The following is a 12,024-nucleotide window of genomic DNA, read 5'->3' as shown; positions in this document are numbered from 1 at the left end:
AACAACTGTGTGTAAAGATGGGAAAAGGCGAACATCTTGGTGGAATGATGAAGTGAGAGCAGCCTGTAAACGTAAAAAGAAGGCTTATCAGAAGTGGCTCCAAACAAGGGCCGAGACAGACAAGGATTTGTACGCAGATGAAAGATACAGAACGAAACAAATAGTTGTTGAATCCAAGAAGTCATGGGAAGATTTTGGTAATAACCTGGAAAGGCTAGGTTAAGCAGCAAGGAAACAATTCTGGACAGTAATAAAGAATCTTAAGAAGGGAGGGAAAAAGGAAATGAACAGTGTTTTGAGTAATTCAGGTGAACTCATAATAGATCCCAGGGAATCACTGGAGAGTTGGAGGGAATATTTTGAACATCTTCTCAATGTTAAAGGAAATCACCCTGGTGGTGTTTCAAACAGCCAAGCCCATGGGGAGGAGGAAAATGATGTTGGTGAAATTATGCTTGAGGAAGTGGAAAGGATGGTAAAAAAAAACTCCATTGTCGTAAGGCAGCAGGAATAGATGAAATTAGGCCCGAAATGGTGAAGTATAATGGGAAGGCAGGGATGAAATGGCTTCATAGAGTAGTAAAATTAGCGTGGAGTGTTGGTAAGGTTCCTTCAGCTCGGAAAAAAGCAGTAATTTCACCTATCTATAAGCAAGGGAACAGGAAGGATTGCAACAACTATCGAGGTATCTCATTGATTAGTATACCAGGCAAAGTATTCACTGGCATATTGGAAGGGAGGGTGCGATCAGTCGATGAGAGGAAGCTGGATGAAAATCAGTGTGGTTTCAGACCACAGAGAGGCTGTCAGGATCAGATTTTCAGTATGCGCCAGGTAATTGAAAAATGCTACGAGAGGAATAGGCAATTGTGTTTATGTTTCGTAGATCTAGAGAAAGCATATGACAGGGTACCGAGGGAAAAGATGTTCACTCTACTGGGGGACTATGGAATTAAAGGTAGATTATTAAAATCAATGAAAGGCATTTATGTTGACAATTGGGCTTCAGTGAGAATTGATGGTAGAATGAGTTCTTGGTTCAGGGTACTTACAGGAGTTAGACAAGGCTGTAATCTTTCACCATTGCCGTTCGTAGTTTACATGGATCATCTGCTGAAAGGTATAAAATGGCACGGAGGGATTCAGTTAGGTGGAAATGTAGTAAGCAGTTTGGCCTATGCTGACGACTTGGTCTTAATGGCAGATTGTGACGAAAACCTGCAGTCTAATATCTTGGAACTTGAAAATAGGTGCAATGAGTATGGTATGCAAATTAGCCTCTCGAAGACTAAATTGATGTCAGTAGGTAAGAAATTCAACAGAATTGAATGTCAGATTGGTGATACAAAGCTAGAACAGGTCGATAATTTCAAGTATTTAGGTTGTGTGTTCTCCCAGGATGGTAATATAGTGAGTGAGATTGAATCAATATGTAGTAAAGCTAATGCAGTGAGCTCGCAGTTGCGATCAGCAGTATTCTGTAAGAAAGAAGTCAGCTCCCAGACGAAACTATCTTTACATCGGTCTGTTTTCAGACCAACTTTGCTTTACGGGAGCGAAAGCTGGGTGGACTCAGGATATCTTATTCATAAGTTAGAAGTAACAGACATGAAAGTAGCAAGAATGATTGCTGGTACAAACAGGCGGGAACGATGGCAAGAGGGTACTCGGAATGAGGAGATAAAGGCTAATTTAGGAATGAACTCTATGGATGAAGCTGCACGGATAAACCGGCTTCGGTGGTGGGGTCATGTGAGGCAAATGGAGGGGGATAGGTTACATAGGAGAATAATGGGCTCTGCTATGGAGGGTAAGAGAAGTAGAGGGAGACCAAGACGACGATGATTAGACTCGGTTTCTAACGATTTGAAGAGGTATAGAACTAAAGGACGCCACAACACTAGTTGCGAATCGAGGATTGTGGCGACGTTTAGTAAATTCACAGAGGCTTGCAGACTGAACGCTGAAAGGCTTCACAGTCTATAATGATAATGTATGTATGTATGTATGTTTACACTTAATGATAATAATGAAGTAGGCCTACATTTTGTGAACTGTGGGAAGAGCTAGGCCTCGTGCGATACGTGTGATCAACTTGAACACGAAACCATACTCTGTGTTAACAGTTCTATTATTTCCTCATAACATTCCTCTACTTTCTCATCTTAATAATAATAATAATAATAATAATAATAATAATAATAATAATAATAATAATAATAATAATAATAATAATAATAATAATTTTACGCACCAATATCTACATTTATGTTTTAGGATAGGCTGGCATATGGGAATATTTCGCCACGAGATTTCATTTAGGATCCAATAAATCCACAGATGTAAGGAACGTTTATGATAGTATCCCGAATACAACACCGATAGAGCTTGATGATCAATGGAGAGACAGTATAGCAAGTGATGAAGTACAAGTATTTAGGAAGAAATGTGAACTGCAATATTGACTGTACTAAGGAAATCAAGTCCAGGATCGGCTAAGGCAGAAATGCATTCAATAAAATGAAGAGTGTCCTGTAGCAGAGACCTTAGTTTACATCTAAAAATTAGACTTTTGAGATGTAACGTCTTCTCCACCTGAGCTGAGACCTGACCATAAAGAAAAGAGAAATGGACAGATAAGAGGCATTTTAGTTATGGACACACAGAAGTATACTCTGATTGAGTTGGACAGATAAAGTGACAAACGATAAGGTAATGAGGCGAATGGGAGGGAGAAAGGAAAGATTAAATACTGTACTGTCAAAATCAGAAAACTCCAGTATCTCGGTCATGTGATGCGACGAGAGAAATATCATGTGCTGCAGCTGGTCATTCAAGGGAAGGTAAAAGGCAAAAGAAGACCAGGAGGAAGAGCACTTCTTGAATTGATAATCTGAAAACTTGGTTCAACTGTTCCACTATTCAGCTGTTTCGCGCTGCATCATCTCAAGCAAAAATCTCTATGATGGTAAACGACCTTCTGAGAGGAGATGGCACTTCAAGAAGAAGAAGAAGAAGAAGAAGAAGAAGAAGAAGAAGAAGAAGAAGAAGATACGAGACTGAAGATTTGAGAATTTTCAAATACCTCAGAACTTTGCTTGGAACAAACCCTACAGCTGGAGCTAGCAAGGAACAACTTACCAGTCATCTATAAAAATGTAGAGTTAAGTATCTTTACTTCATCGATCATATCCCCTTTAAAAAAAACCTCTTCATATGTCACTGAAGCGGGCGTTCTACTTTCTTGACAAATCACTGCCATCGCTCTACTTCACGAGTGTTACATAGACCTCCTTAACAAGGAAAATAACATGCCATGAGTTAAATCACTACATGACATTTCTTAGCTAAATAAAGGCAGTTAATGTTGGTATCACCTCAAATTCTGCATATTACGTACAGAGGGGAAGTACAGATCTTTATTTCATTTCGTTGGCGGTGTGCTCTTCTAAGTAAGAATAAGATTCAAACTGCATTTATATAGAATCAACTCAATGACGTGCGTCTTATTACTATTATTATTATTATTATTATTGTTATTATTATTATTATTTTACAGTTTGCTTTACGTCGCACCGACACACATAGGTCTTATGGCGACGATGGAGTAGGAAAGGCCTAGGAGTGGGAAGGAAGCAGCCGTGGCCTTAATTAAGGTACAGTCCAAACATTTGCCTGGTGTGAAAATGGGAATCCACGGAAAACCATCTTCAGGGCTGCCGACAGTGGGATTCGAATCCACCATCTCCCGGATGCAAGCTCACAGCTGCACGCCCCTATCCTCACAGCCAAATCGCCCGGGGATTGTTTTAATATGATGTTTGGCAAGTATTTTGATCGCTTAGTTTCTTGACATCTCTTTCATAGTTGGTTACACCAAGCCGGATAAAAGAATCCAGGTGTTAATCTGTTATCCGCATCCGGAAAACAGTGGGTACGAATCCCACTATCGGCAGCCCTAAAGATTATTTTCTGTGGTTTCCCGTTTTCACACCCGAAAAATCCTGGGGCTGTACCCTAATTTAAGCCACAGTCGCTTCCTTCCCATTCCTTGTTCTTTCGTATCCCATCGTCGCCATAAGACCTAACGGTGTCGGTGCGACGTAAGACGAATTGTAGAAAATATCTGTTATCCTGTTTCTATATTTATTCGTTATAAACTTTAAAACATGAAGTGTTGATTCACAGAGATAAATGTCTTCACATTGTGACGTACCCACTTTGCCCACAGATGTATGACAAATTTATAACGTGGCGGGTCACTTTAATATTAAAATAAATAAATGATACGTCATTGTTTCTCCAGAAACAGTATCCCAAGGGCGCCAGTCTTCAAGCTTATGGCTTGAAAACAAAAGTAGATAATTAATAATAATAATAACAATGTTGTTGTTTGAGTCATCAGTCCATAGACTGGTTTGATGCAGCTCTCCACGCCACCCTATCCTGTGCTAACCTTTTCATTTCTACGTAGCTATTGCATCCTACATCTGCTCTAATCTGTTTGTCATATTCGTACCTTGGTCTACCCCTACCGTTCTTGCCACCTACACTTCCTTCAAAAACCAACTGAACAAGAATAAATAAAAATACGTAATGAGACTCAAAAAACTCCCAGGGGTGGGGTGAACGGAACACAAATCATTAAGTACGCTGACGTGGATTTTAAGGATCATTAATAATAATTTCATGAAATACAAATTAAAACAGCTATTTATTAAGATGAAAACGTGACGTAACGGCGTATTAACGAGATCTGAACTTACGGAAGCAAAAGAAAAAGTGAATGAAATTAACTCTAAGAAAATGAACTGTTGCGCGAAGACTTGCAGTAACTTATGCCATAAGCTCACCAAATGTAGATTCTGTTGTCTTGAAGCTGAAGATGGGTGGATCTCTCGTACAGGCTGCCTCATCTGTTGTTGGATTCCAGTCCTACATTCACATTTCCTGTCTTTAACACTTCCTATTGTACTCCTTACATAAAGTCGTAATGAGTCCTAATTTTAAGTGCAAAACCACCATGGGTTATGTTCATGGAGAGAATACATTCGTATTCTTCCGTATTACGGAACAGTAGCGTAGCTAAATTCATAATAAGAGCTCTCCTGCCCTATACTAGTCAAAGCCGGTCTCCCGTTGACTACCTCTCGTCATTGAGATAACAAGTCCCAATGAGAGTAACTTTTGAGTAGAATATACTCAGATGCGAAGTGAAATAAGTTAAAATCTTCTCCGATGTGTAGACGTAGAATCGTAGTAAGAGTATCTTCCAAGCGTGAGAATCAGAATCAGAATCTGAATCTGAATGTCAATCTGAATGTGAGTCTGAATGAGAATGTCCTCTCCAGCCCTTGTCGGTGGTATTTATCGGTTCAAAAGTCTCCTTCCATCATCCATATCACATGGTCCAGTAAGATTCGAGGTCTCATCCCTTCTCCGATGTATAGCTGTGCATCCATCACGTTGCTTCATTACGTTCATTCACATAGGCTGAACTTTCCCGCTGAAATAAAGCGTCCCCAAGCATAGTTTGAAAAGTGGGTGTTAATAATGTATCAACTGTCTCATCATGAGGTGGAGAGGGTAAGGTCTCTCGTAACCTCGATGACGTACTTTTCCTGGAACTGGGCTGAAATTAGCCTGCTGACTCTGGTCACCTCACAACGGCTATTGGAAAATTTACTGCAAGTTATAAATATGCGTGATGTTGAAATACTTTACCCAATAATTTGTTCGTTCAGAATACGTTGTAGCCGCGATACAAAGAAATGAAATGATGATTGAAATGGATGATAAAAACCCTATATACATATTAATTTTAAAATGACCTATCAGTGATTAAATATATACATCTTATCAATTAAATATATAGTTCAATAATTAAAAATATACAGTGATGTCCCAAACATCACAACATTAAGAGCTAATGCACTGTTCACTACTGCGTATTTCTCGCTGGGCACAACAAGACCAAAATTTGACTTCATTTCCATGTTCAAGGACACTCTTCAAAGACAAATCGGTTTTGAGTGTGACTATTTCGAGTTCAGCTATAGCTACAACTTCATTAATATGTTTTACAGTGATGAGGAACAATTCTTTTTATTTAAGAGGCGTAATGGATACGATGTTGACTGAGCCAAGTAGGAGAATCGGTTTCCAAATTCATCTCAAAGATTCTTTTAATATTGCTATTTATCCGCGAGCTACCTGAAATGCCCTGGTGATCGACAGGTTACCGATTACTGATATAATCCTTACCCTGCGGAAGAGGTTTGTTTTTATATACCATCCTAGAAACATATTACAGTGTTATAGAAATTAACTTTCAGTCTATTAGGTCGTGTACCGTACTGTACCGTATTTGCTCTGCTGGAAAATTAAATATTCATTGACGTGGCCCGACTTGCACTTACTGTACAGTGTAATGTGCCAGATCTGTAGCTTAGATCCTTTCCAACAGAACAAATATGGCCTAGGTCACCATAGCTCAATTATTAGTAGAGTAACGTGTGCGAAATCGGGAGGTTGTGAGCTCGAATCACACTGGTGTCTGGTTGGCCACATTTTTCTGTACTTAACATCTCTTCGACACGTAAGTTACTTTATGTACGGTACACGATATAATAGGTTGAAAGTTAATTTCGATTGCAATGCGAACGTGAAAATTCAATATTCATACTGCGCTGCTGTCCTGGTCTATAAAGACAAGGATAACGACCGGGGGGAGTCGTCGTGCAGACCACACGATAACACGTAATCTGCAGGCCTTCGGGCTGAGCAGTGGTCACATGGTAAGCCATGGCCCTGCGGGGCTGTTGTACCACGCAACTGCCACCCTGTCGTAGCAAGTAATCGGTGTCTTTTTTTTTTTTTTACAATTTTGTTTTACGTCGCACCGACACACATAGGTGTTACAGCGACGATGTGATAGGAAAGGCCTGGGAGTAGGAAGGAAGCGGCCGTGGCATTAATTAAGGCGCAGTCACTGAATTTGCCTGGTGTGAAGATGAGAAACCACGGTAAACCATATACAGGGCTACCGACAGTGGGTTTCGGTCTTGTCTGGAGTCGAGCCAAGTGCATAGCAGTGGTAATAGTCAACAAACTTGTATTTGAACCTGTGTGTAAGTAACGTATCCGTGGTGTGTGCCAAGTGAAACGTGAGGGCTGTCAATCAAGATTACGGACGAGTTGGGCGTTCCAGCAAGCTGGAGATTTGCGGCGAGGACTAGAGGCTTTGTAAATAGCCACTAATAATTAGTGAACTATTGTCATTCATCTTCAAATGTAATTGTGTGTGGATTACCTAGATTAAATTAGATGAATGATGGAGACAGTGTTTCATTCGTAACAACACATTGCTATTGATATGGGTCACGTAAAACAGAATGTACCCTTCTTGTGGTGGTTGTAAGATGCAATAGACAGAAAAATACATTTAAAAAGTACTCTAAAATGATAACTTCACAGAATCACCTGAGTTTTTGAAAGCGTATTGAAGGCTAGAAATAGGCTTCAAACACAATTAAACCGTACTGGGGTGTGAGGAATCAGAGAAGAACTGAAATATCTCTGCCGTTCAAGTCGAGCATATTAATTATATCCGTGCAGTATTGACTATTTTATGCCTTGACTACAGAGAATTCAATTCTCGGGAGGGTTGGCAGAGCTCCAGAACAAATGGAAGCCTGCTGGAATTGATTTTAATCTACACTTTTTTCAGTAGAACAGGAAAGTGGCCCTGGCTCATTAATCAGTTCTGCCTGCTTTTTCTGTTAACCATCTTTCTACAAAGCGTTTCTCACCAGCAATAATTTCTAGGTGCCTTCTCAGTCACTTGGTAAAAGGATATAAACTCGAATTCATTCCAATGAAGTACATTTCTCTATAAATTAATTTGGTTTTCTAAAACAATCAAGAGTGGAGCTTCACCTTCTCGGGTCGAAAAATGCATCTTTAAGTGTATTTTTATTTATTTATTTTAAATCTGTCTGTACACTTCAAGTTTTTGATTCATACTTAGTTTTATCTCGGACCAGGTATACAAAACACTTAAGTGCTTCTGGTCAATGTTTGTTTGTTTGTTTGTTTGTTTGTGATAACGCCTAGAGATTTTCCCGCAACTCGGTATTTACATTCGGAGAAATCCTGGGTGTGACTACGCTATAGGCCTATGTTGTTTGAATAATATACAGCGGCATAGCAATAGTATGGTGTCCAAGACTAGAAATGTTATACACTTATCCTTTAATATTAGCTTTGATGAGGAACTGTACAAAATAGAAGTTACACAATAAATAATTTCCAAAGTTTTAATGCTTTTTGCCATGCGAAAAGTAATAGCGATCTCTGATGTCCGCCTCTGTGGTGTAGTGGTTGGAATGATTATCCCTCACCCCCGCAGGCTCGGGTTCGATTCCCGGCTCTGCCACGAAATTTGTAAAGTGGTACGAGGGCTGGAACGGGGTCAACTCAGCCTTGGGAGGTCAACTGTGTACAGGAGTGTTCGACTCCCACCTCAACCATCCCCGAAGTGGTTTTCCGTGGTTTCCCACTTCTCCTCCAGGCAAAAGCAGAGATGGTACCTAATTTAAAGCCATGACTGCTTCTTTCCCTCTTCCTTATCTATTCCTTCCAAACGTCCTATCTCCCACAAGGCTCCTGTTCAGCATATCAGGTGAGGATGCCTGGGCAAGGTACTTGTTCTCCTCTCCAATTGTATCTCTCCCGACCCAAAGTCTCACACTCCAGGACACTGCCCTTGAGGTGGTAGAGGTGGGATCCCTTGCTGAGTCCAGGGAAAAATCAACCCTGGAGGGTAAACAGATTAACAAAGCAAAGAAAGAAAGAAAGAAAGAAAGAAAGAAAGAAAGAAAGAAAGAAAATGAATGAATGAATGAAAGCTAGAAAGATATTCCCGATTATTACGCATTTCATAAACTTGCAGGTATGTACGGAAATATTACTTCAATCCCCGATGTGTTAACAACAACAACAACTGTAAAAAATCCAATTTCCAATCTTTCATATCTGACAGATTTTATGGTATACACTATAATAATGTAGATATTAATGAACTTCGATGTTTATTGCTAAGACATTCAACAGAGAACATCACTGATATGGAAATATTGCTCAATTGTCATAGTTACGAACTAACTGGGTATAGTGATAGTCGTTATGGTTCTTTTTATTAGTTCCAAAACCGCATGGTCAGCAGTTCCTATTGAATACGGGACTGGAATAATTTCTTTGCAATCATTTAAGAAAAGGCTAAGAAAACAACAGATAGGGAATCTGCCACCTGGGCGACTGCAATAAATGCAGATTATTAGTGACTGATGATGACTGAAATGAGAAGAAAATCGTGAAGGACCGATCACTCGTTGAATTAGGAGAAAAGGGAATCGTAAGGTTGGATGGGGATGGGAGTGGGGTTTGAAAGCCTAAACCCTGAATCCCATAATATTGGAGAGCTGGAAGATAACGAAATGTGATGACCTTCTATGTCCGAAAGTCCTAAAACTTATTGAACTTTATCTACCAAGTCCTAAACCTTACAACTACATGAATCGTACCTCGTAGTCAATTCGTTCCGTATGAATAATTTGACTAGGACGTGGGTATTCAGTGGCTAATATGAGATTCTATTTTTCTTCTTTGTCTTAATCTGCTTACCCTCCAGGGTCGGTTTTTCCCTCGGACTCAGCGAGGGATCCAACCTCTACCGCCTCAAGGGCAGTGTCCTGGAGCTTCATACTCTGGGTCGGGGATACAACTGGGGAGGATGACCAGTACCTCGCCCAGGCGGCCTTACCTGCTATGCTGAACACGGGCCTTGGTGGGGGATGGGAAGATTGGAAGGGATAGACAAGGAAGAGGGAAGGAAGCGGCCGTAGCCTTAAGTTAGCTACCATCCCGGCATTTGCCTGGAGGAGAAGTGGGAATCCACGGAAAACATCTTCCAGGATGGCTGAGGTGGGAATCGAACACATCTCTATTTAGTTGACCTCCCGAGGCTGAGGGGAACACGTTCCAGCCTTCGTACCACTTTTCAAAATAATTGTACCAGGCGGTACACCTCCACGCCGCTAATTCAAACATTGCGCCAGTTGAAACTCCTCTACTGGAGGAAGCCTGAACTTTAACAACCACATTAATTCTAAGATTTCTCAGAAGATGTCCCTACTGTAAATTTTGAAGTGTTCTGAACTATGTCAGTTTCGATTCGTTTTTGTTTTCTCTGTAGTAAGAAGTGTGAACATTTTCTTCTAGATGGCACTACTTAAGAACTACAATTGTGCAGCCTAGTGCGAAGTGAAAGAACTTTTTTTGAAGAAATTTTGTAGTCATAAGTTTGTTCTTTGTTAAATTTCTTTCAGTTATTTTTTGGGGTTGGCAGTATAACCCTTCTCTTTCCGCTTGTTTTGAATTTAACCAATCCCGAATTTCTCTAATTAATTTTTGACCAATAGCGTATGTCTTCTCCGATATGGAGATGTTGCTTTATGCTACCCAATAAAATTGAGGGGGGTGTGGGTTCTCATTCTTGAAAGGTCTCGAATGTTCCACGAAGGTATTTAAACTGCTGATTTTCTGGTCTCCGGGCCACTTCAGTAACATCTATCCTAGTGTGATTATGTGGCAGGGGGCGGGAAGCGCCTCTTTCTTCGGGCAGCAGTTCATCCATAAGGTAATGGCCTTTTAATAACTTCTTTTCTCGCTAGCTCAGCAGTTTAACCCTCGGGGCAGGTTCGAAAGTTTTATCATGTAACTTTCCTTTAAAATGTAAAAGACACTTGGTATAAATTCCGTCTCTTTAACTACAAATTGGGATAGAGAGTGCCTAACCCTCTCGAGCTTCCACTCATATTGTTTTGAGGTGACTACGTTTTCATAACAGTTACCCTTCTCTTCGTAATGTAATAAAGTTTTCCTATCGTGTCACCTCCGTAGTATGGGATTAGCCCTTGCATTAACGGCCTAGTGCCAAATAGGTTTTAAAAAATGTATTAGGAGTGCAAGTCACGCCTCCACTCAAGTTGGTATTTTGGGGCCATGTAATCGTCCTGTTTCTTTACTGAATAGGCCTCAGTAGGTTGGGTATTTTTACCCCTGTTCTTGTGTGCCTGGAGGGCAGCTTGAAGGTGGAGTTTGGTGTGGCCTTTGAATAGGCTTGAACTTTGAGAGCGGGTTGCTCTTTCTTAAATTTGGTTTCTGTGTGCCTCGAGCAGGCTTAACTGGGTAATTGGGAGCTAGTGCTCCTTGGCATGATTGGGGTTTTCTGCCCCTTTGTTGAACTTTGTACATAGGTAAAGTTGGGCTCATTGCTCAAGGATTGCGTGTCTGGGGGCTCGAAGCCCAAATCCATTAACAAATTGCAATTGTACATTCTTAATTTGTTGATATGCTACTGAGTACCTGTTATACTTGTTATTTCTTGATCTTGAAAAGAAAACATAACCTTTGTTAAATTTTAAATTAACTTTAATTTCGTAAGTTGAGACCTATTCATCCCAGCACCTTCTTTCACCTCTGCCTGTCCACAAAACATCGTAACAATAATAATAATAATAATAATAATAATAATAATAATAATAATAATAATAATAATAATAATAATAATAATAATAATAATAATAATAATCGTATGGTCTCAGCTACATTTTAATTTGACGCCATCTGGCTGTCTGCTCGTCAGTTTCGACGTTCCGTTCTACCTTACTAGATGGCAGACAGAGTACAACCGAATCTCTCTTGGGCGTCTGTGTTTGAGTTTGAATGATCCTTTTGTCGAGTAAACACCAAATGCGTCACCAGAGATCCTTTACATGCCAACATAGAATTACATGGAGTGTCGAATGGACTTTGTACCACCCTTCATAATCCGACTACCTCTGCCGGGTTTGAACCCATTATCTTGGGACCAGGAGGCCGACACTCTACCACTGATACACACAGGCAGCTTGCTATTTATTATTATATTAGTACAAGAATTTGCAGAATCTTCTGAGAGTT

This window comes from Anabrus simplex, chromosome 4 (assembly GCF_040414725.1).
Source record: "Anabrus simplex isolate iqAnaSimp1 chromosome 4, ASM4041472v1, whole genome shotgun sequence".
Taxonomy (NCBI): Eukaryota; Metazoa; Arthropoda; class Insecta; order Orthoptera; family Tettigoniidae; genus Anabrus; species Anabrus simplex.
The sequence above is the reverse complement of the archived record's forward strand: the minus strand, read 5'-3'. Positions refer to the sequence as shown.